Consider the following 26,567-nt stretch of genomic DNA (forward strand, 5'->3'; position numbering starts at 1 on the left):
CTAAGGTTAGGACGGACCTCGACCTGTATTTGAAAATTATAGTGTCCTATGAAAGGACAGTAAGTGAACAAAAGACAAATAGCTCTACTGTTATATTTTGTTTGAGGGCATAACCTCAAGGACAATGGTTTCTCGTATAAATACGTGCTACGTTTTACCTACACATTTCAGTAGAAAAGGTCGACGTGTGGGATCATTTTAAGGATCGAATAATCCACTTACTTTAGGAATGAATGATTGAAATAAAAACAGGGACCTTGGTCTCTCCTGTGCCCCTTTCACTTACTGTGCCCGTTAGAAGCTCCATCATCAGTTTTTTGAAGAAAGTTAGGGAATGTTACACCTTGTAACATTCCTCATACAAAGATTCTAAATTTCAGTACAAACATAAGCTAAGTCAAAGCTGCAGACTGACCTGGAGCAATAATTGACTAGGTTCTGACGCAATGTAGAAATGAGGTAAGTCCGATTTCCAGATTCATTCGGGGATAAAACTAGCGAACTCCAAACGGTGGAATCTATGATCAGGCAGTGTAGCAGTGAGTTACGTCTTGAATCCCGCCCATCAGGTGTTAAACCAATGTTACACGGACTATTGACATATGTTTTAGTACATTTTGGCTTTGTTCCACGAATAGATGCTTTGTTCACTAAATTAGCCAAAACCCTGACGTGTGCCGCACTAAAATTGATAAAAGAGATAGGAATGACAAATAAAATTTTTAGCCTTATCAAGGGAGAACACTCCTTTCCCTAGAGCAGAGAACATGCAATAACAAAGAGAGCCATCAATTTTTACTCAAAAAGACGAGGGCTAGCTTCGTGTTCAGCGACACTTTTATTTGACATTGTGCCTTGGACCTGTGAACGTGTTCAAATTGAAAAACATCACTAAATATTTCAGTCGCAGTTTCAAATGCTGAAAAGAACTGAAGATCCAGGAATGTAAATACTTCTGCAGTGCACAATGAGCATATTGACTTTGCTTAATTCGCTATCATGGTTGCTGCAGTGGCTGCAACCTAGAAAAAGAGCAAACCACAGCTCATAGCGACCAAAAGTTGGAAACATGTTTTGAACAAAACTGCATAATGAAAAAAATTGCCCTCTGACACTGATTCAGGGATGGTATCATTTCGGTTAATCTTAAAAGTAAAAGTTTATTGCAAAAACAAATCTATGTGTTATTTATAAATTCCACCATCTGCAAATGCCACAAGGCACTAAAAGTGGCACTTTTGTGCAATTTATCAAGTGGTGGGGCTAGTGGGCTATCAGAACGTCGTACAGATGTGTTCAATAGTTCATACAAAAACTATTGTTCATGTACATTCCGCTATCTGCATGTGCCACATGGCACTAAATATGACACTTTTGGTGCCAAGTCTCAAGTGGTAAAGCTGGGGCTAGTGGGCTACCAAAACTTCGTAGAGTGACATTTAATAGCTCATTTAAAAGCTATTGCTCATATCTACGTGATTCTTATCAATTATCTATAAGTACCATACGGCACTAAAAATGGTAATTGTGGTGCCATTTCTTGGCAGGAAACACTTGAGAGTATAAAACAGTGCCAGTGTAATATTCATGGTCCAAAAGCCTTAATTTGAGGTTTAAAGTCACTCCTTTCGTGTGCTCCCCCTCTCAGCCTCCTTAGTAAGTTTCATAAATCGTTTGCTCCCCAACAGGCTACTGCAACATTAACAGGACTAGCAGGCTACCAAACCATCGTAGAGAGACGTTTAATAGCTCATTTAAAAGCTATTCCTGAAATCTACATGAGTTTTTTATAAATTGTACCAAAATTATAAGAATTAAAACCAAATACCTAACTATAGGTATTTGGTTTTAATTCTTATAATTTTGGCTTTTATTGAATTATATTTATCTTTTTTTCATTGGTTTTTGTTTTTTTTTACCTTGACTTTCCACGTTTGTTTTGTTGTTTCTTTCTTCGGTATTTTCTTTGTATGTATTATTTTGTTCGACCTGAAGAAGAGAGGAGGTTTTCCTCTCGAAATATTCGCTTTGTGTGTTTTTTCAGAATTCTCATTTGGCCTTAAAAACCCCATTTTTGATCGTTTTCTCTATATATTATAGGTATTTTGACTTTTTCATTTAAAAGCTTTGCTCATATGTATGCGCTGTTTATAATTTCCACCATCTGCAAGTGCCAGTGATGCTAAAGGTGGCACTTTTGGTGCCATTTGTCAAGTGAAAAAGCTGCGGTATAAGAAAAAAAGTCAGATGGGACTAGGTCTAGGCTATAAAGTGGATGTGCCAGTAATTCTCAGCGAAATTCTCTTGACCTTGTTTTATAACGAGTGAAGAATGTGTTGGGGAGTGATGGAAGAGGATTCCAATATACCTGAACACTTTTTAGCTTATTTTGCTCACAATTTCCTCAAAACTTTTACATTATAGACTCCTGTGATAGTTCCTTCACAGTCATAGAAAACGGTTGCCATTACCTTGTTGACAGTCAGTGCTACCAGAAAGGTAATTAGGACCCAGGAGTCTACTTGAATGATTTGGACGATGAATGTGCAAAGTTGTGTTATCAAGTGGCCTATTAAAAATGATCGAAACTTCTGCGTTTCGAAATCAGGTTATGCGTTATAATTTCGCCATAGCTTATGAGAAATATATAAATTTTGCTTAGGTTTTGAAAACCTTGAAACTCTTGTTTTAAAAATTGTTACTTCTAGGATACCAAGGAAATCAATGCGCGATGACAACTATGGAAATAGTTCCTTAGTGTGCATTTCATTTTTGATATAATAGAGTGCATGTTTTCTAGCTTACTTTGCATGCCTTTAAACGTCTAAATTATATTAGAGCGTAAATCCCAAAATTCTTGAAAAATCAGAATCTTTGTTTTTCGAGAATTTATGAGAGATACGGAAATTTTGCTTCAGTTTCTGGAGAGAAAATATGAAGTTCAACCAGTATTCAAAATTATTTGATTTCTAAGAAGTTTACCATCGAAGCAAGGACGTTTCAGTTAGATTAAACAAAAATAAGAAGAAATTTTCAACTGTAAGTACGGAGCAACATTAAAACGAACAGAAATTATTCCGTATATGAGAGTTGTTCCCCCCCCCAAAAAAAAGGTCAAAGTAGTGTTGTTTCTACGTTAAATTTGAGTTAAATACGGGCAAAGATTAATACAAACAATGTTTTTCTGAGGGAACTAAAGAGTGAAGTTGTAACTCAAAGCAAACAAAATTACAGCCTCACAGTCTATCTAATGAATATTGATAAAACTATTGCAAATAAACCAAACGATGATATTTTCCTAGGTTTGTACGATCATAGAAAACTAGTGCATTAGTGAAAACATAGAAGCCAAGTATAAGATACAATAATAATAATCATAGGCAGCGCAATCGCGCTGCCTAAGTAAAGAACGATGTTGGCACAATGTATTTTTTTTTCCCCATACGAGGGAACTTCTTATCGAAGGAGTTGTCATAGAAACTTCTAAAAGGGCTAATTCGATTGGAAATTGGAGTGTCTTGTGCCCTTTTTCATAGTCGAAAGGAATTGGAAGGCAATTAACACCCCTTCCACGCTCACCAATTCCCCAAACACTTCCAATCAAAATTTTGAGATAGTCATTTTGTTCAGCGTAGTTGATTTCCAGATAGAAAAGTTTTTGAGGAGGAAACTCCCCCAAAACCCTCAGGGCAGGGATTTTAAGTCATACCCTGGGGGTACACAAGACCAATGTTTAAAAAATGTATTATTTATTATTATTTTTTTCCTTTAGACCAGGGCACTTCTTATCGAAGAAGTTGTCGTAGAAACTTGGTAAAGGGCTCATTCGATTGGAAATTGGAATGGCTAGTGCCCTTTTTAATAGTCGAAATTGATTGGAAGGTATCTAACACCCCTTCCGCGCCCACCATTTCCCGAAACACATCCAATCAAAATTTTGAGATAGCCGTTTTGTTCAGCGTAGTTGATTTTCAGATAGAAATTATGCTTTTGAGGAGAACACTCCCCCACAGCCCTCAGGTTAAGGGATGTAAGTTATGCCCTAGGGGCATATAAAGTGCACTAGAATTTAACGTTCATACAAAATTAACGCCGTAGTTTTAAAGTTTTTCTATAATTACCTTACATGTGCAACACTCTCGCCAAAATTTGTAGAAGAGCTTTTTTAATTTTAGTGCTGTTACAAACGCAGACAATATCTTCACCAAAAGTCAGGTTTTGGTTGTTTCAAGTGGGACGTAAGTATTCAATTTATTTTTACTTGTTTAAAGATTTATTTATTCATCTATATTATTACCTGTTATCTCTATGTTTGCTATGATCGTATATTCTACTTTCTGTTCGCTTAGGGTTTTATTTATTCTTTAATAGTTTATTACTGGTGATCTTGAGTTTGAATTATTAGAAAATTTATTTCTGATGGTCTCAAGTTTATTATCGCTCTTTACTCTTCTATAAGAAATGTCATTTTCACTCAGCTTTTTCAATTAATCTTAAAAACAATCTCTTAATGATCTGATCACAGCCAGGGTTACCACATGCCGACGTGAAAAAAGAGTGCAAATCAAGGCCAAAAAAGAGTGCAAGTTGTTAAAAGCGTGTGCAAGTCAAAAAACTTGCGCGCGCGGCTGGCAAAGCGCGCGCAGCCCCTTTCACTGTTCTCACCATTCTTACGCCATTTACACATAATTATCAGTTATCATTTTATCGATAAACATATTATCTTTAAATTTTTTAATTGTATTTAAAATAAAGTTAGGAAATCAACCTCTAAATAATACATTAGATAATGATTATCATTCTTTTTTTAGCTAAAAGGGTAATACTCTGCTTGAAATTTGCAGGTGTTTATTTTGATTGCTTAAATCTTTAACTGAACTATAGTTGACTGCATCCAATGTTTGGTTAAAGTTTTATCTCCATTTTATCCAAACATTTTGAAAGGAATATAAGAGGTCCAAGTAACTAGTCATGAACTATAGCTGACTTCACTGTAGTCAAGTCAAGTACCGTACCCTAGCACGGCGAAAAAAAATGGAAGCAGAAACAAAACAGATTTATCATCCTTCAATACAGCACACAAAATTGCATGTTTATTGCATTTTTATTTGCATTTTATTACGTTGTGGCTCAGTGTCACCAATCAAATTCGGAAACCGTTCAAGAAGAGGCACAAATGTGTCCAAACCTCCAAAAAAGGCAAAATTTGGACTTAAGCATCTGAGATTTTCCAACGTTAGGTCATTGTAGTCAATTCGTTTGCTCATTTGTGAAAACAATTCAAAAAAAAAAATCAGACAGTTCATTTTGATGCAGTGATCCTGCTGAGCATTCAGTAGGCCAGTGTTTTGCAATTTCTCGTGAGACATAGTGCATTTGGTCCCAACTTTATACAATCCAAGTGGAAGAAAATGAGCTGGGCTCAATCGAACTTTAAATCGATCTTGTACGCGCCTTATTTCTTCCTTTTTGACAAAGCACTTGAGGAGCAACAGAAACGCATGTCACGAACATTCCAGAAGCCTGTGAATCCGTGTTCCCTCAGCTTGAAACTCTTTGTTTAGTGCATTGATCTTTTGTAAGACAAATGAAAAAAAATACTGAGTAACTTTCACAGATGAATCACGCATAAAAGCAAGAATTTTATTAGCCTTTTCTTTGTCTCCTCTGTCTCCAACGGAGTCACCTTCTCCATGGTTGGTAAAAAATAAAAGAGCGGGTTCCACTGCTCAAGGATCTGTTCAGTGGAAGTTTCAAGTGTGAGCCATGGTGTACTTGAAGTCTGCAAAAGCTTATGGTTTTCCACATGACAGAAATTTTTGAAGATCTTTATTTCACCCTGTCTTTTTGGGCTATTTGCCACATATGCAACTACGTCACGAATAAAAATTCCATCCGGCAACTTCTTAGCTGCATATGCAGAACAGAGAGCAATGGAATAGCTGGTGCAGCCTAGCACAGGCAAATCTCGCATATATTCTTTTAACAGTACACCAAGACCTTTTTGAAGTCCAGGGTTAACACTAGCATTGTCAAAGGCAATCGCCATCAGATTTTGCAAAGGTATTCCTAGGTTTTTAAAAAACGATCAGAAATTAAATAAAAAAAAACAAATTTTCTCAACTGAAAGTAAGGAGCAACATTAAAACTTCAACCGAACAAAAAATACAACGTACGGGGTTGCCTGCTCCTCAACACCTCACTCTTTACGCTAAAGTTTGAATACTGTCCCAATTCTTTAAAAGAACTCATGAAACACAAGAGTTGTTTAAGTAAAACAATAAGAAGCTTGTTTAAAAGTACAAAAAAACTTTAGCATAAAGAGCGAGGTGTTGGGGAGGTGGTGATCCTCTTCAAAAACGTAGTGACTTCTGTTCCTTTTAATTTTTAGCATTGCTCCTTGCTTCCAGTTGAAAAAACTTCATGTTTTTTAATAGTGTTAAAAACCAAGGCTGACATAAGTATGCAAAAAAGGAAAAAGGCTTGGACAGAAATACTAGGCACCTTTTTTCTCCTTGTGCAAGATTACTCTTGTACAAGATTACCTGATTACTGTATAAGCTCTCAGGAATGTTAAAAAGAGTGATTAGCCTATTCTACAATTAGCTTGTCTTAAAATTGAGAATATAAGCACTTAGTAATTCTGCCAAGCTTTGTCCATAAGCTAACTTTGGCAAAGACAAAGATGTTTTAAACTCAGTCCTACTTAAAAGTCAACAAGCAGAATGGATGTGGATAATTTTAATACCTGGCCACAGTTTGCCCCCTCCCCCAACTAGAATTTTGAGTCTTCAAAAATCTTATAAAACCTAAGATAGGCCCGTATACTTATAGTATCCACAGAAAAGGATAATTTTTTAGTATACCTGTCTTTTTGGCACTATATAGCTCATACTTTGGTAAATATTGAGCAGTTCATATTATTGACCTATGAATAAAGTGAACACACCACTCGATGCCTTTTCTTATTTTCTTTCCAAATATACTAATAGCTTTTATCGTAAATGCACTTTACTCCCAACCCCTAGGGTAGATATTTACTCATTAGGGGGGGGGGCTTGTAAAGTTCATTTCTGACGCAAATGAATTCTAAATTTGGATTCGGGATGCAATTCTGACTATAGAGATAAGTTTTAACTTTACCCCCATCCCCACCCCAATGTGCAAGTATATACCCTGAATTGGTATATTTGGGTGGGGTGAAGTGAATTTGCGCCAAAATTGATTATTATATTCAGAAAGAGCATAAGAAAAGGCATTGAGTGGTATGTTCACTTTATTCATAGGTCAAAAATGTGAACTGCTCAATATTTCCCCATTTTTCATTGTCGTTTTCAATTGGCTCGAATATTTTTGGCCCTGGAAACATTTCTGAAAGTGTCATTCACCTAACTCAACTGCTTTCCAAGATGGCAAGAAGTGTCCAAAGTCTAAAATACAATTTTAGGCTACCCCATATTTCCTAATTTGCCCTTTTATATCATTTTGATGGTATGGGTCCCATCCAAAGCAAATTCTTGGACCCCTGGCTGGAAAGATAAGATGCTTATTTCAGAAAAAAAGGCTATCACAAGAAGATATGGGTCATTCACGCTTTAAAATGGTGCACATGCCTAAAGTCTTTGCAGAATTTTATCAATTTAAGAGTAAACTTTGAAAAGTTTTATTTTGGTTGTTGCTTCTACATCGCCTTACTTAATGTTTCACACTCACTTTTCCATTTCAATAAAGAACAGTTGTGCGCAACAGCTTTCAACTTTCTTCTGTAAAACTTGAGAATTTACCACGTTCTCACTGGTTGTCTATGCTTTGATCTACTTCTTGGTAAATGGCTGAAAAAACGAGAAAGACGCCTGGGGGCCGGCCCAGGTATAGATCATACCGGCTAGCTGCTCTATCTTTTGCACTTAAATAGTTTAATTTTTTATTTCGCTTAATATTTTTTCTATTATCATTTTATAAAAATATGCCAATAAGAGTGCAAAGAACAAATAACGGGCAAAAAGAGTGCAAATCCGGTCCGTGGTGTGAAAGGGTGTAATGAAAAAAAAGTACATTTCACACGAAAAGTGTGCAAGTTGGCAACCCTGATCGCTGCAGTGACATGAGACAATTGCGTCAAGTCTTAGTGTCTAACATATACATGTTTAACCCTTCGAAATTTTTTATTTTATAAATATAAAAACCAATGCCTTTTGAAATGCTAAGCAAATTTATAAGATTTAAAAAAAAACTACTAGCCAAATACAAATTTTCTTTAAATACAATGTTTTTTTTAATAAAACTTTATTTTATAACGAACAACCCTGTGTTCTATGTTGCAAAATATTTTTCATAGAAACATATCCTGATAGAACAGGGTCAGAACAGGGCTTCCCGTAAAAAAGTACTTACTTTAATACCGGGATTCACCTCTGATGAAGAGTAGCAGGAACATAAGACAGAGCTAAACTAGAGGATAGTGTTAACAATTAATATTAGTATCTAAGTGTAAAGTAGCAATACAGAATAGGGGAAATTGCTCTCTTGCATGGGCAGCTGTGGTGTGTCTGTTTTTTTCTAGTTTTTTTTTGCCAATTGCAAACAAAACAATGTTCATGATGACCGTTCACCAAGTCGAATATTGAAGACTTGATGGGAGAATACCTAACATGGAAATGTAGCATCTTGTTCCGATAGTTGAGAGCCCATTCTAAAAATGGTACTTGTGTATGAACCAGTGCACACTCGAGAATTTGTATTTGCAAAATCAGACAATAACCAATTTATAGCTCTCAGTATTCGGAGACAATTAGCTTAGACTTAGTTGAAATCTACGATGTAGGTATATTTTATTAAGTATTTATTGCATAGAGTTTGTATTTTGGTTGGGTTAGGTTATGTTAGGTTTTCAAAATAATACGTTCTGGGCGCCCCCCTTTCCATAATTCCTTGTCTGTCTTTTTCCACAATCTTGTTACTAAAGTATTATATTTTCATATAATATATTTTGTGTTTTCATGGTATATTTCATTATGATTGACCTAACTTCATTTCTCGAGTGTGTAGGCCTACTGGCTAATACACAAGTACCCTAAAACAATTCGATTATATTTACTTTCTTTGGTTGCGAATTTACTCATGATTGAATTTCCGCTCATTTAATTTAAAATTCTGAAAAAAAGTCAAAATCCCACAAAAAATATATTTCAGTTTAAAATGGTGAAGTGATTTATCTGCCTCCCTGTACAAGAAATTTTATAGTTGCATTTTAAAATGCAAGGTTAGATATAGTAAAATAAATGTAAATAATACTACAGCGTCTTGGGCTTTTTTTCTACAAAGGGGATGCGCATTAAGTTTTGTTCCTTGGTTTTTATGTTCAAAATCAACTCAAAAAGGTCCTTGACCCTTTTATGACACCTTATATGTTTGTTCTTGTCCTAGATATCTTAGTTGCCTTTAAATGATTTTTTTCTAATTACACAGTTTTTTTTCAAAATATGTCTTTAAACTTTTGGATAATATGAGCTATGGTTCATTCTTTTAATGGGTGCCAGCTGCTTGTGCATTCCTAATATAATCAATTCTACCATATTTTTGCCTTTTCTAGTTTACCGATTAACTTTAGTCATTCTCTATTTACAATCTGGAATTTTTAGAGAGAAGAACAATGTATCTCAAGGGTTGAATGAAAAGCTGAGTTTCACTCAGCAAAAAATTTAAGTGAAATATACATATAATCAACAATAAACACTGAAAATAAAGAAATGTTCAATTTCTGTTGAATATTCTGTTTCTGAGAGAGAAAGAAAGAACAAAAGAGAGACAGACCGACAGATAGACAACAGAGCGACAGAGAATTCTACAAAAGGAGAGTGGGGATATACTACATAAAACCGATTATATTTTACCGATGATTGTTGAAAGATCCAGAAAAATAAAGACAAAAGAAAACATATTTTATTGCAAAAGGTTTTTTCGTCACTTTAAAAATGACAATAACAGAAAAAATACGATAGTTATAGATTGCCCGTAATCCGTAAATACTGATAAGGACAAAAGTGAGGAAACAAGAATCAAGAAAGACAATGTATATGCAAGAAAATGGAGGTTCAATTTTTACCGAAGTTTACAGTCAGGTTTTATTGTTAACTAGAACCCACAATATTCTCTATTAACACTGGATTATTCTGGATTTGGCATTATTCTAGTCTATGTTCGGGTTTTTATCAATATGAAAGACAATAGTTACCGTTTGCAGGACTGATAGGATGCACGAAATATTACATTATCAATTAGTTCTTCTTATTTGTGTTTGATTTTTAAATGTATAACTAAAAGAGTTCAAATCTTAGGGGGATGAGATTTATCAGATCATTCTCTAAGAGGGGTCACAAACACATAAAGATGGAACTTAAACGCAAATTTTTATTGATGTTCTTGGTTCAAAACTTGAGAAAATATTAAAACTTCCTCAAAAAAAAAATTGCACGTATGACTAAAGACGTTCCCAACTGGATCCTCAGCTTTGACACACCCCCCCACGCCCCCGCTTGTTTAAAACCAAAAAAGTTTGCAACTGGAGGGTCACGGTCATGACTGTTATACTGACGGAATTTTGCAACCAAAAAATTATTATCTAAAGTTATTCCCCAGAAAAAATAACAAGAATTTATGTGTTAGGTAATTCAGACAATTATTAATTTCTATCTAAAAATCCTGTTAGAACCTTTTAAATTCAGCTCGATTCTCCTAGTTATTTTTAGCGTTGTAATCAATGTTACATTAAAGGGATTAAAGTGAATTAGTACTAAGTCTGAGAATAACACTGCTACGGTTAAGGTAGGAAGCGAGGTTAGCAGGTGGTCTCGTATTAAATCAGGAGTTAAGCAGGGTTGTGTTTTATCCCCCTTTATATGGATCATTTTGTTGGACTTTGTCTTAAGGAGCACAACAAAGGCAATGGGAGAACAAGGAATCAAATGGGGAGGAAAACTTTCCTGTCTGCTGATGAACTATGCATCGTAGATGAAAGTGTGAGGAAAAAGGAATGAACTTTTGGAGGTTTTGTGATTTCAGGGTGGTAGAATAGATTTGGAAACTAATGTTAAGAAGACTAAGTCGCTAAGGTTGGGAATAAGCGAAGATGAAAAGGTGACGTTGGGAGATCAAGAGATTGATCAGGTGGACAGCTTCACTTACCTTGGTAGCATTAACAGTAAAGACAGGTGCGAGCAGTGAAGATGTTAAAAGTAGAGTAGCCAAGGCTCGGGGTGTTTTTTCACAGTTGAAAAAATTTGGAAGAATAGGAAGATAAATCTGCAGACTAAGATTAGAATATTGGAAGCTACAGTGATGACAGTGGTCAAATATGGTTCTGAAGCATAGGCGCTCAGAAAAACAGATGAATATTTGCTTGATGTTTTCTAGAGAAATTGCCTACGGATTGATTTGGGTACCCGGCTGAGTGACCGTATTTCAAACAGTAGGCTGTACGAGAAGTGTGGTTATATCCCGCTTTCTAGTTCTATAATGAGAGAAAGGTTGAGATGGCTATGACATGTTTTGCAGATGAAGGATGACATATTACCAAAGATTGTGCTTTTCGGCCAACCGTTTAGGGCTAAACGGAAAGCAGGTTGTCTGGGGCTGGGGTGGGAAGATGTCATAAAGAAAGATTTAAGAGAAAGGAGAAATTCCTGGAAGTTGTAAAGAATGAGGCTTTGAATAGATTGGGACGGAGGAGGAGTGTGTGTGGTTGTGTTGGCCTAAGGTTGTGTTAGCTACTTGGTGCAGTGATGAGTTGTTAATAGTATTAGTAGCAGTAATCACAATTAGTGTTGGATAATACAGAACTTTCGATATGTCAGTACATAGATGTATATATCAAATTATGCTAACACTAATTGCAACACTTCTGAAAGACACAACATAGAACATGGTAGCCTATACGCTTGGATAACAGCATCCTTCTACAGTCTTCTTTTGACACGTAATATTTCCTTAAAGACCAGGAAAAGAAATCATGACAATGTTACATAGATTCTTTTGCTCTTTTGGGTTTAAACGAAAATCGTTGATAAAAAAGTCTTTGAAGCTCAAATGCTTTCTATATTGACATTTTGATCCCAGCATTAAATAGGAAAAGACTAAAATGTCCTTTATAAAAGTGCCATGGTAACTCTTTCAGCTCCGAGATCTCTTCTCTCCCTTCCTAATGTATTTCCATCTTCTCAGAAATATATATATCGCAGTTTCTTAGCAACTGACATATCCCAAAATCGCTCTAATATATCAAAGAGCGTTGTACCGTGATGTCCATTAGGAGCCTTCAGTAAAGAGCTTTTCCCTGCTCATACCCCATTTAGGCTTTCAGGGAATTCTGGCTTTTTGAAATATTGCTGTGTTATGATTTTTGCTTATTAGTGTACCGGGAGTAAGAGAAAAAGTTCACACTCAATCGAGGACTGGAAAGCTTCTCACTTATGAAAATCAGAATAATTAGCAATGGTTATTCAAATACGTTATGTCATCCAAGATAAGTGTTACAGGGAAAATCGAAAGACTGAAAAGCATGCTTAATTAACTTACTTTTCTTGGAAATCCGATGATTATGTATAATAAATCCTATAATAGTTCAAACTCAAAACGAAAAGAAATTATTTTCAATAAATAAATGAAATCCAAAACAAAAGAATTCAAATAAATGATCCTATCAACCAAGAAGATAATATATAGTAAGATAGATGAAACAAAAAAAAACCTTAAAACGATGAAATTCTGAACTAAATATACAAGTCACACTTCGAACGAACAAACATAACACAATAGGAAATTGGCCATTGCTCCGTTCCCCCTCCCCTAACTATGAAGTTTCTATCACCTATCGCATCATTTGCATTTTATTGAAAACTTTATGTATTTTGAACTGTGTACTTCATCAGAGGAAACACTATAGCGTTGCCTATAGTAAAGGCCATACGGCCCCAATGTTTTATTATTTATATTTTTCCAAGAGGCACTTCATATGGTAGGGTTCGTCGTATAAAATTTAAAAGGGGCTCATTCGATTGAAAATAGAGAGTTCTAGTGCCCTTTTTAAGAGTCAAAAGTGATCAGCGGGCCACTAGCCCCCCCCCTGCCCGCCCTTTTTCCCCAAATATACCCGATAAAATTTTGAGGTAGCCACTTTGTTAAAAATAGTTCAAAGACCACATAACAAAAACTCCGGGGTCAACACAAGGTCCCAGGGCCCGGGGGCAGGCGTTATAAGTTACGCCCTGGGGACAAATAGGGTTCTTATAGAACAAATACTCGTAAAAACTTCAGAGAGGGCTCATTGGATTGGAAATTAAAAGTTCTAGTTCACTTTTTATAAGTCAAAAGTCACGGAGGGCAGATAGCCCGCCCCCCCCCCGCCATTTTTCCTCAAATCCATTAGATAAAAATTTCTAGATCGACATTTTGTTACAAATAGTTCAAAGTTCAGACCCGGGGGCAGGCGCTATAAGTTACGCCCTGGGGGCATATAAGGTTCTTATGAAGAAATGCTCATATAAACTTCAAAGAGTGCTCATTTGATAGGAAATTGAAAGTTCTAGTTCACTTTTTATAAGTCAAAAGTCATCGGAGGGTAGCCACACCCCCCCCCCCCCGCCATATTTCCTCAAATGCATCAGATAAAAATTTTGAGATATAAATTTTGTTAAAAATAGTTCAAAGTTCACAATATAGAAACTCCGGTGTCGACAAAGCTGTTCGGAAAGTGATTGTTCTTGCTCACTTTTTAAGAGTCAAAAGAGATCGGAGGGCAACTATCCCCCCACGCCCTTTTTTCCCAAATGCATCAGGTAAAAATTTTGAGATAAATATTTTGTTAAAAATAATTAAAAGGTCAGATAATAAAACTCCTATGTCTAATGTTCGTATACCTTCCACAGGTCAGAGCAAAGGTCAGAGCAAATATGGTTGTTATGGAAGGGATACTCGTATAAACTTCATAGAGGGCTCATTTGATTGGAAATTCAAAGTTTTAATTCACTTTTTAAGAGTCAAAAGGATCGGAGGGCAGCTAGTCCCCCCCTTACGCCCTTTTCCCCCAAATGCATCAGATAACAATTTTGAGATAGCCATTATGTTAAAAATAGTTCAAGGGTCAGATAGCAAAATTTCCTGTTGCAACACACACACACCCCCAGGGGCCCGGGGGCAGATGTAGTAAGTTATGCCCTGGGGGTATATATGGTTCTTATGGAGAGGGATGCTCGTATAAACTTCAGAGAGGGCTCATTTGTTTGGAAAGTGAAAGTTCTAGTTCACTTTTTAGGAGTCAAAAGAGATCGAAGGGCAACAAGGCCCCCCTCTACGCCCTTTTTCCCCAAATGCATCAAATAAAAATTTTGAGATATCCATTTTGTTAAAATAGTTAAAAGGCTAGATAACAAAATATCTGGTGTCAAAAAAAAACCCGGTGCCCAGGGGCAGGCGTTGTAAGTTATGCCCTGGGGGTATATATGGTTCTTGTGGAAGGGATGCTCATATATACTTCAGAGACGTCTAATTTGTTTGGAAAGTGATAGTCCTTGCTCACTTTTTAAGAGTCAAAAGGAATCGGAGGGCAACTATCCCCCCACGCCCTTTTTTCCCAAATGCATCAGGTAAAAATTTTGAGATAAATATTTTGTTAAAAATAATTAAAAGGTCAGATAAAAAAAAACTCTGGAGTTAACACAACCCTCAGGGCCAGGGCAGGCGTTGTAAATTATGCCCTGGGGGCACATATGGCTCTTGTGGAAGTTATGTTCGTATAAACTTCAGAGAGGGCTCATTTGACTGGAAATTAAAAGTTCTAGTTCACTTTTTGAGAATTAAAGAGATCCAAGGGCAACTAGCCCACGCCCTTTTCCCCCAAACCCATCCAATAAAAATTTTGAGGAAGCCATTTTTTTTAATAGTCCAAATATCAGATAACAAAAACTCCCGTGTCGACACAAACCCCCAGGGCCCGGAGGCAGTCTTTGTAAGTTATACCCTGCGGGCATATATGGTTCTTATGGAAGGAATGCTCGTATAAACTTCGAGGGCTCATTTGATTGGAAATTGAAAGTTGTAATTCACTTTTTAAGAGTCAAAAGCATGGGACGGCAGCTAGCCCCCCCCCCCTGCACGAACTTTTCCCCCGAACGCATCAAATAAAAACTGTAAGATAGCCATTTTGTTAAAAATAGTGAAAAGTATAGATACCAAAAACTGTGGTGTCGACACAACCCCCCAGGGCCCGTGGGCAGGCTTTGCAAGTTATGCCCTGGGGATATATATGGTTCTTATGGAAGGGATGCTCGTATATACTTCAGTGAGAGCTAATTTGTGTGAACCTTCTTGTTCACTTTCTAAGAGTCAAAAGAGATCGGAGGGTAACTACCCCCCCCCCGTCTGCCACTTTTTTCCCAAATGCCTCAGGTAAAAATTTTGAAATAGCTATTTTGTTAAAAATAGTTAAAAGGTGAGATAACAAAACTCTGGTGTCAACACAACTCCCCAGGGCCCGTGGGAAGTCGTTGTAAGTTGTGCCCTGGGGACATATATGTCTCATGGAATGGATGCTCGTTTGAACTTCAGAGAGGGCTCATTTGATTGGAAATTCAAAGTTCAAGTTCACATTTTAAGAATCAAAATAGATCCAAGGGCAACTTGCCCCCTCCCGTCCCCCACGCCCATTTTCCTCAAGCCCGGCCGATAAACATTTTGGATGGGCCTAAATTCAGATGGACCTGCTGCGCTAATGACGCAGTACGTTTTAGACTTTTACAGTGAAAGATGGAGGCAAAACCAAAACCCAAACGCATGAAAAGAAGTTTTCTAAGAAAAGTAAAGAGCCATTATGAACTCAGGACCCACATAAATTAATTCCTATTACTGTTAAAACTTAAAAAGACCAGAAGTTACTCTTAAAGAATAAGCGAAGCCCCAAGCCAATAGAAATTAAAATTAACCATATTACAAACATAAGGATAACAGGTGTAAACGTAGATGAATGAATAAATCTTATATAGGTTCCTTCACATTGAATTTTGGCTTTCCGTTCTCCCCTTCACACTCAGCTCCGTAAGCCTTTAAGGCTCATAACCCTCCGTAAGACCTTACGTTAACGTATCCGTAAGTCAAAACTCGATGCTAGAGCTTTGACGGAAGGAGTTCAAAATATTTCAACTTCGTACGTTTACGTTTAAGCAAAATGGAACTTAGATGAAAAAATATTTGAGTTTGTAGAAGCTAGAAAATATTATATAGCTCAAACGACCGTTTTCAAGGACAATCAATTTAAACTAAATTCTTTGGAAAGTCTGAGCCAAGTTTTTCATCAGTAGGAAAGAAAGTAGTAAGTATAGACTGTCTTGATTTGTAGGCCTAGACTAGGCTAGGCTTTGATAAATTGCTAGTTTTTTTTTCAATTCTATTTGGGTTTGAGGTTAAAATAAAACCTGCTGTGGTACAGTTAATCATTTAAAATGATATTTAGGAGATTTGTTTTGTAAGTTAACTCATTATTTAAAATGTTCTTTATGAGGTTGAAGCAATAATAAATTTAGATTAGGATCTAACGTACTTTGGTACATATAAATAGATAGTTTGATCTAGTTTCACAACATCCTCTCAAATGAAAAAAGATTTAGGATCATAGAGAAAGGTTTTAAGTGACACTCAACTTTGATAAACAAATGGAAATACAGTACAGTCTATTGAGTATTCATGCATTGAAGTATTGTAGTAGCAAAGAAATAATATTAATTCAGTTAGTACAATACCAAATGTTTTGTAATTGGGTGTAGCCAAAGTACTTGGTTCAATAAATTTGATTTAAGGCACAGAAAATTTTACTTCTTTTCTAAGTGATCCTTGACTTTCTATGGTCCAGAAATTCTTTTTTTGTTGCTCTATAGAATTAATTAGCTATTACATCCAAACTCTACAACATAAGAGAAACTAAAAAGCAAGCTTGGGGAAGTCACAGAGGTCATACTGTCCATCCATGCTTTCTTGGGATGCGATACGACCTCTAGGTTCTACGGCGTAGGAAATCCAAAGTCACTTTTATTGGCTAAGATCAATGAAGAATTCCGAAAAAATGCGGCGGTTTATTGCCGGAAGAACTCAGAAAATCATCAGATAATCAGTGCAGGCGAAAAGCACACACTGCTTGTTTATCGGGCTAAAGCTGATACCAACCTTGAGGATTTGCGTCACACCATGTTTGTCATAAAACTGGCTTCTTCGACCTCCTTCGTCCGCCCAGAAAGCTTGCCTCCTACATTGTCAGCTGCGAAGGTCCTACAGGTCATGGAATGGATGGGTTGCTCAGCTGATCTGGACACATGTGAAAAAAAAAGTGTCTAAAGTGTCTGTCTTTCTCTGTTTACATGTCTGATTCTTTTTGTTTGCATGTCTGGGTTAGTGTTTGCAACTCCGCAGCCAAAAACAAAAGAAAGAGAATTCAATTTCCCTACTTTTCACCCTCTGCCAGTTTTTTCCGATGAGGGAAAACTAGTATTCTGAAGGAAGATTTGGATTCTGCGTCTCAAATAATATCAGAAATAGTCTTTACAGCGATGAAATCGAGCGAATCTGAGTCTTCCTTATTTTCCCCTGTTTCCCCCGCTAACCCTATCAGATACCCCCGGTGGTGTGATATAATAATTCAGATGCAGAATTATAGTTCTGCGACTTGAACTACGTATGACTGGGTATTTACAGTGCTAAAATCAGAGGTCCTGGCATTTTATTCGGAATTTTCCCTCTTTCCCCTCTTTTTTCCTCTGTCAAACTTTTTCCCATCGGTGGATTTTGGTGGCCTTTTAGTATGTTGTTCTCCTGATTTTTCTGCATTTTTTGGTGAAAAAATAATTTTTGTTGCAATTTGTTTGACCTCAAACGCTATTTTTACTGGGCTATATGGAGTTCTTGCTATTGAGGAGAAAAATTAACTAAATCTCCTCAATATTTCTTACGAATCAGTTGCAATAAAAATTGGGCGATAAAATGGGTATGTTTAAAGTTTAAAAATTATAAATTTAGTAAAAATTGTTGTTTTTTCTAGTTAATGAGCTTATGAAAAGATGGTAGAACTTGAGAGACCACTATGTCCACCTAAAGAAAAAAGGGAGATCTACAAGTGGATCTGGTGCCAGTGTAAGCTTAAAGCTTGAAGACCAAAGGCCTGTATAAAGAATGAACTTACTTTCTGAACATATAATTGAAAGGAACCGTAAGACAACAGGGAACACTTTTCAAGATCAGAATTTATCAGTGGAAATTTATTCAGAGTGTGCAGGGGGTGTCTCTAGTGAGAACCCCTTGGACTATACAACAAGTATTTTTGCCAAATCCCTGATCAAGATTTTTCACATGCTGCAGTTAACAGCCAACAATATAACTATGATGAGGTGAATGATGTTGATTCTATTACCCCTAATAAAGAAATTCTCATTAACAATCAAACATATATCCCAAGTTCCCAAACTTCTAGTAGGCAACAAATATATGCATCAACAAGCCGAAATCGAACTCATAAAAGAAAAAAGACTGGGGCTAGAGATTAAACAGAGCTGAAGGAACAGCGAGCAATTGAAAAAAATATAAACCCAGTGATGACCAGCATGATCCGGGGTGGTACTATCTACAACCTCTGTTACCTCATCTGAATAAAGTGCCAGATGACTCAAAGAGTAGTAAGGCATGTATTGATTGAAACCCTACATTCAACCCTACAAGAATATGCTCAAAAGTGTAATTGATTGAAACCCTACATTCAACCCTACATTCACGCCTACAAGAATATGCTCAAAAGTATAATAGATATGAACAATACAAGAAACTGGTTTTTTGTTATTGATAAGAATGGCAAAATGAATGTACCGTTTGAAGTACATTTTTTATATTTTAATAAGAGACAGCAGTTATGGATACAAATGCGATTACCCGAGTGGTAATTGGAGTTGAATAAAAGAGCTGACCTTCACTGTAAATCTTATGAGTCGGAGAATTGAATTTAAGGAGAATAGTTTACTTGAGAGGATATTAGTAGAGAAAAATGAGTGCTGCATTTACATTATTGGAGATTAATGATGGAACCGTTAGCAGCAATGATATACGAGTACCAAATGTGGCTGTGGAAATAACCGGAGGATGTAGACTATGCCTTGAATGGGACGATATGTATGCTAGATACGTGATATCATTAAGCAAATTTAAGCAGGAGGAGCAACTATGTTTTGCTGGAAAAGTGAATATCCTCCATATAAATAAACTTCGGTCAGCATTAGATGTCTTATCGAAATATATTGATGAGAACAAAATGCATCAGTGAATATTATTATTGTTATTATGCTCAATAAAATTGTTTCTAAATCAAAGGTATTTTTCTTTCTATAGTAGACTACCGTATATTTTTAGAGTAGAAAAAATTCTGGTTAGTCTGTAGTTGGTTGTGAGAGTGTTAGGACTCTAAAAAATAGATATAATTGAGAAAGAGCGAATCATCATCAATCTAGTGCTTATAGACAAACGTTTAAATCTAGATGACGATTTTCTAGAGTTGTCTATTCAAAGTGAGGGATTTTCTTGGGGAATGTTTGACAATACAATGAAAACTGATTCTCCATCATTAAACTATTGTATGAAGCTTCTACATCGTGGTCCAAATGCATTTACACAATTTATTGATATATTGATCACGACACGGCAAAATGATATTGTGGATGTGCTTTTAAACATTAGTTTAGAAGTTTAGGATTTTTTTCATGAGAAAGATGGTGTTCAAGGATGATTCACTCCTCTCTCTCTATCTCAGACAATTTTTTGTTGTTGCTAACTTAGTTTCATTGTGGCAGTGAGAGTGTCAACACATGAAAAAATGTTCCATACATGTCCCCTATGTATGTACACACTGGGCAGTTGGTCATCATGTGAGAATTGCACAATGATTGATAAGTATGATGAAAAGTGTAGATTAGGCAACCCGTATAAATTGCATAGAGGATATACTGTACAAATTAAAGATTGTAATTCTTGTCTTGAAGAGGTGTGTGACTCTCATCCTATTCTATTTGTTTGCATGTTTGGATTGGTGTTTGCAAGTCCAAGTATTTGTCTTTGTTGGTTTGAATGTCCAAAGTGTCTGTCTTTCCGTGTTTGTTTGTCTGATTCTATTTGTTTGCTTGTCTGGGTCGGTGTTTGCAAGTCCCAGAATTTGTCTTTGTTAGTTTGAATGTCTAAAGTGTCTGTCTTTCTCTGTTTATGTGTCTGATTTTTTTTGTATGCATGTCTGGGTTGGTGTTTGCATGTCCAGGTATTTGTCTTTGTTGGTATGAATGTCTAAAGTGTCTGTCTCTGTTTGTGTGTCTGATTCTATTTGTTTTTATGTCTGGGTTAGTGTGTTAAATTCCAAGAATTTGTCTTTGTTTGTTTGACAGTCTAAAGTGTGTGTCTATCTTGGATTGTTTGTCTGATTCTATTTGTTTGCATGTCTGGGTTGGTGTTTACAAGTCCAAGTATTTGTCTTTCTAGGTTTGAATTTCTAAAGTGTCTGTATTTATCTGTTTGTGTGTCTGATTCTATTTTTTTGCATGTCTGGGCTGGTGTTTGCAAGTCCAAGAATTTGTCTTTGTTTGTTTGAATGCCTAAAGTGTCTGTCTTTCTCCGTTTATGTGGCTGATTCTATTTGTTTACATGTCCGGGTTCGTGTTTGCAAGTCCTAGTATTTGTCTTTGTTGGTTTGAATGTTTAAAGTGTCTGTCTTTCTCTGTTTGAGTGTCTGATTTTATTTGTTTGCAAGTCTAGGCTGATGTTTGCAAGTCCAAGAATTTGTCTTTGTTGGTTTGAATGTCTAAAGTGTCTGTCTTTCTCTGTTTACATGTCTGATTCTTTTCGTTTGCATGTCTGAGTTGGTGTTTGCAAGTCCAAAAATTTGTCTTTGTTGGTTTGAATGTCTAGAGTGTCGGTCTTTCTCTGTTTGTGTGTCTTATTTTATTTGTTTGCTTGTCTGGGTTGGTGTTTGCAAGTCCAAGTATCTGTCTTTGTTGGTTTGAATGTCTAAAGTGTCTGTTTTTCTATGTTTTTGTGTCTGTTTCTATTTGTTTGCATGTCTGGGTTGGTGTTTGCAAGTCCAAGTATTTGTCTTTGTTGGTTTGAATGTCTTAACTGTCTGTCTTTCTCTGTTTGTGTGTCTGATTCTATTTGTTTGCATTTCTGGGTTGGTGTTTGCAAGTCCGAGAATTTGTCTTGTTGGTTTGAATGTCTAAAGTGTCTGTCTTTCTCTGTTTGTGTGTCTGATTATATTTGTTTGAATGTCTGGGTTGGTGTTTGCAAGTCCAAGTATTTGTGTTTGTTGGTTTGAATGTCTAAAGTGTCTGTCTTTTTCTTTGTGTGTGTCTGATTCTATTTGTTTGCATGTCTGGGTTGGTGTTTGCAAGTCCAAGAATTTGTGTTTGTTGGTTTGAATGTCTAAAGTGTCTGTCTTTCTCTGTTTACATGTCTGATTCTTTTTGTTTGCATGTCTGGGTTAGTGTTTGCAACTCCAAGTATTTGTATTTGTTGGTTTGAATGTCTAAAGTGTCTGTCTTTCTCTGTTTGTGTGTCTGATTCTATTTGTATGCATGTCGGGATTGGTGTTTGCATGTCCGAGAATTTGTCTTCGTTGATTTGAATGTCTAATGTATCTGTCTTTCTCTGTTTGTGTGTCTGATTCTACTTGTTTGCAAGTCTGGGTTGGTGTTTGCAAGTCCAAGAATTTGTCATTGCTGGTTTGAATGTTCTATTTGATTGTATGTCTGGGTTGGTGCTTGCAAGTCCAAGAATGTGTCTTTCTTGGTTTGAATGTACAAAGTGTCTGTCTTTCTCAGTTTATGGGGCTGATTCTATTGGTTTACGTGTCTGGGTTGGTGTTTGCAAGTCCAAGTATTTTTCTTTGTTGGTTTGAATGTCTAAAGTATCAGTCTTTCTCTGTGTGTGTGTCTGATTCTATTTGTTTGCATGTTTGGGTTGGTGTTTGCACGTCCAAGAATTTGTCTTTGTTGGTTTGAATGTCTAAAGTGTGTGTCTTTCTCTGTTTGTGTGTCTGATTCTATTTGTTTGCATGTCTGGGTTGGTGTTTGCAAGTCCAAGAATTTGAGTTTCTTGATTTGAATTTCTCAAGTGTCTGTCTTTTTCCGTTTATGTGGCTGATTCTATTGGTTTACGTGTCTGGGTAGGTGTTTGCAAGTCCAAGTATTTGTATTTGTTGGTTTGAATGTCTAAAGTATCAGTCTTTCTCTGTGTGTGTCTGATTCTATTTGTTTGCATGTTTGGGTTCGTGTTTGCACGTCCAAGAATTTGTCTTTGTTGGTTTGAATGTCTAAAGTGTGTGTCTTTCTCTGTTTGTTTGTCTGATTCTATTTGTTTGCATGTCTGGGTTGGTGTTTGCAACTCTAGTCTGGGTTGGTGTTTGTCTAATGTATCAGTCTTTCTCTGTGTGTGTGTGTCTGATTCTATTTGTTTGCATGTTTGGGTTGGTGTTTGCAAGTCCAAGAATTTGTCTTTTTTTGTTTGAGTGTCGAAATTGTCTGTCTTTCTCTGTTTTTGTGTCTGATTTTATTTGCATGCATGACTGGATTGGTGTTTGCGTGTCCAAGTATTTATTTTTGTTGGTATGAAAGTCAGATGTATCTGTCTTTCTATGTTGTTGTCTGATTCTATTTGTTTGCATGTCTGGGTTGGTGTTTGCAAGTCCAAGAATTTGTCATTGCTGGTTTGAATGTCTAAAGTGTATGTCTTTCTCGGTTTTTGTGTCAGATTCTATTTGATTGTATGTCTGGGTTGGTGTTTGCAAGTCCAAGAATTTGTCTTTCTTGGTTTGAATGTCTAATGTTTCTGTCTTTCTCCGTTTATGTGGCTGATTCTAATGGTTTACGTGTCTGGGTTGGTGTTTGCAAGTCCAAGTATTTGTCTTTGTTGGTTTGAATGTTTAAAGTGTCTGTCTTTCTCTGTTTGTGTGCCTGATTCTATTTGTTTGCATGTCTGGGTAGGTTTTTGCAACTCAAAGAACTTGTCTTTGTTGGTTTGAATGTTTAAAGTGTATGTCTTTCTATGTTTGTGGGTCTGTTTATATTTATAAGCTCGTCTGGGTTGGTGTTTGCATGTCCAAGTATTTGCCTTTGTTTGCAAAACCAACCTTTTTTTTCAAGTAACTGTATTCACGTTAGGTTCATTTAGGTTCACTTAGCGTGGCTAGCCACGCTAAGTGAACCTAAATGAACCTAACGTGAATACAGTTACAGTTACACAAACACAGAAAGACAGACATTTTAGACATTCAAACCAACAAAGACAAATACTTGGACTTGCAAACACCAATCCAAACATGCAAACAAATAGAATCAGACACACAAACAGATACAGACAGAAACTTTAGACATTCAAACCAACAAAGACAAATTCTTGGACTTGCAAACACCAACCCAGACATGCAAACAAATAGAATCAGACACACAAACAGAGAAAGACAGACAATTTAGACATTCAAACCAACAATGACAGATACTTGGAATTGCAAACACTAATCCAGACATGCAAACAAATAGAATCAGACACACAAACAGAGAAAGACAGACATTTTAGACATTCAAACCAACAAAGACAAATACTTGGACTTGTAAACACCAATCCAGACATGCAAACAAATAGAATCAGACACACAAACAGAGAAAGACAGACAATTTAGACATTCAAACCAACAATGACAGATACTTGGACTTACAAACACTAACCCAGACATGCAAACAAATAGAATCAGACACACAAACAGATAAAGAAAGACACTTTAGACATTCAAACCAACAAAGACAATTCTTGGACTTGCAAACACCAACCCAGACATGCATACAAATAGAATCAGACACACAAACAGAGGAAGACAGACACTTTCGATATTCAAACTAATAAACATACCAACCAACAAAGACAAATACTTGGACTTGCAAACACCAAGCAAGACATGTAAACAGATAGAATCAGCCACATAAACAGACACTTTAGACATTCAAACAAACAAATACAAATTCTTGGCCTTACAAACACCAACCCAGACATGCGAACAAATAGAATCAGATACACAAACAGAGAAAGACAGACAATTTTGACATTCAAACCAACAAAGACAGATACTTGGACTTGCAAACACCAAGCAAGACATGTAAACAAATGGAATCAGCCACATAAACAGAGAAAAACAGACACTTTAGACATTCAAACAAACAAAGACAAATTCTTGGCCTTACAAACACCAACCCAAATATGCAAACAAATCATGGGGTAATTGTTTTGGACTTGTCGGGGACTCCGGATATGCGCATAGTACGAACAGGGAATGTACGTTTAGAGTGTACATTTGCCAATGCTTCGACCGAGAGTATCACGCTAATATCACTGAGTCAATTTGAAACCTATTGGGAAATCACACCCGACGGCAGTGTTTATACTAGACCTAGCACCATGAACACAAACCAAATAATCAACGTATTTAGTATGGATCCATACATGCTCCACTACAAGTCCTATTGCATACCTTCGGACTTCATTGAAAAAATTCCAAGTGTTAACAATACCTTAATCATTGTTAATTGCAGTTCATCGAATTTGAAGACTGGCCAATGGCTATGTATCTTTCAAACAACGAAGAATATTAACTTTTTTGATCCTCTTGGCCTCTCATTCAAATTCTATGTTCCATGCATCAGCAACTTTATTGAAAGTAGTGGGAAAACCCCTATTCAAAATTAACGAAGAGTACAAAATCTAACAACCAAGACATGTGGCTTTCACGCACTACTCTTTTTCATTTTCAGATGTCATTGCTATTACTACAAGCAGTTTTTCGACGTCTAGGTCGACTCATCTCGTTTGAACGACTTTCTAGTGAAAATATACTTACAAACTTGTTATGTGTTGATTTCAATGCCCTAAGAGTAGAAATTTCTAAAAATGTATGTGAAATTGTTTATCAATAAATGATAAAAATTCATTCACATGATAAAACGACTATTCTATTCTTTAGATTTCATCTTCTACTAGTTATAGGTATTTGTCGACAACAACTAATGCAGGTAGATTATCTGAATTCACAGTGTACTGATCCTGATGTACTGTAATGTCAGGGTCACATTTTCTACAGTAGAGTGTAACTTCACTCTTGTCATATCTCTTTGTATAGTCAATGATACTATTCTCATTCATTCTATAGAATTCACATGTTTCAATTTGCTTATTTGAAGCAATTTCACAAACAATGTCCTCAAGTGTCGAATCACATTCCGTCACAGCCAAATAAAAATCAGTGAGCTTATAATCATAATACCCATTTTCTTCACAACGATGACGTAGAAACCATATTTTTTTGTTGTTCCAACAGCTGAATTGCTGACCCGGATCCTCCTCCCAGAAAAATCTAAAACCACGACGATACCAATCTCGTAGCAATAAACTAAAATCGCGCATAGGATTCTTTCCAATCATACCGGGATATGTATTCTCCCACTGATTACATTTATCATAGTGACAATTGGAGCATATGTAGCCTCTAGGATGAGAGTCACACATCTTTTCAAGACAGGAATTACAATCTGTAATTTGTACAGCATATCTTTTATGCAGTTTGCACGGGTTGCATAATCTACACTTTTCATCATACTCATCGATAATTGTGTAACTATAAAATGATGAACAGCTGACTAGAGTGGACATACATAAGGGACATGTAAAAAACATTTTTTATGTGTTGATACTCTCACTGCCACATTGAAACCGACCTCGCAACAACAAAAAAATGTCGGGGACAGAGAGAGAGGACTAAATCATCATTGAGCGCTATCTTTATCATGAAAAAAGTCCTAAAGTTCGAAACTAACGTTTAAAAGCATATCCATAATATCATTTTGCCATGTCGTGATCAATATATCAATAAATTGTGTAAATGCATTTGGACCACGACGTAGAAGCTTCATACAATAGTCTAATGATGGAGAATCAGTTTTCATTATATCTACAAGCATTCCCTGAAAAAATATCTCCCTTTGAATAGACACTCTAGAAAATTTCCATCTAGAATCAAACGTTTTTCCATAAGCACTAGATTCCTCATGATTCGCTCTTTCTCAAATCTATCCATTTTTAGAGTCCTAACTCTCTCACAACCAACTACAGACTAACCAGAATTTTTTCTACTCTAAAAATATACGCTAGTCTACTATAGAAAGAAAAATACCTTTGATTTAGAAACAATTTTATTGAGCATAATTACAATAATAATATTCACTGATGCATTTTATTCTCATCAATATATTTCGATAGGACATCTAATACTGACCGAAGTTTATTTATATGGAGAATATTCACTTTTCCAGCAAAACATAGTTGCTCCTCCTGCTTAAATTTGCTCAATGATATCACGTATCTAGCATACATATCGTCCCATTCAAGGCATAGTCTACAGCCTCCGGTTATTTCCACAGCAACATTTGGTACTCGTATATCATTACTGCTACCGGTTCCATCATTAA

Source organism: Artemia sp. Qi Xiang Cuo, chromosome 15 (genome assembly GCF_049724085.1).
Source record: "Artemia sp. Qi Xiang Cuo chromosome 15, ASM4972408v1, whole genome shotgun sequence".
NCBI lineage: Eukaryota > Metazoa > Arthropoda > Branchiopoda > Anostraca > Artemiidae > Artemia > Artemia sp. Qi Xiang Cuo.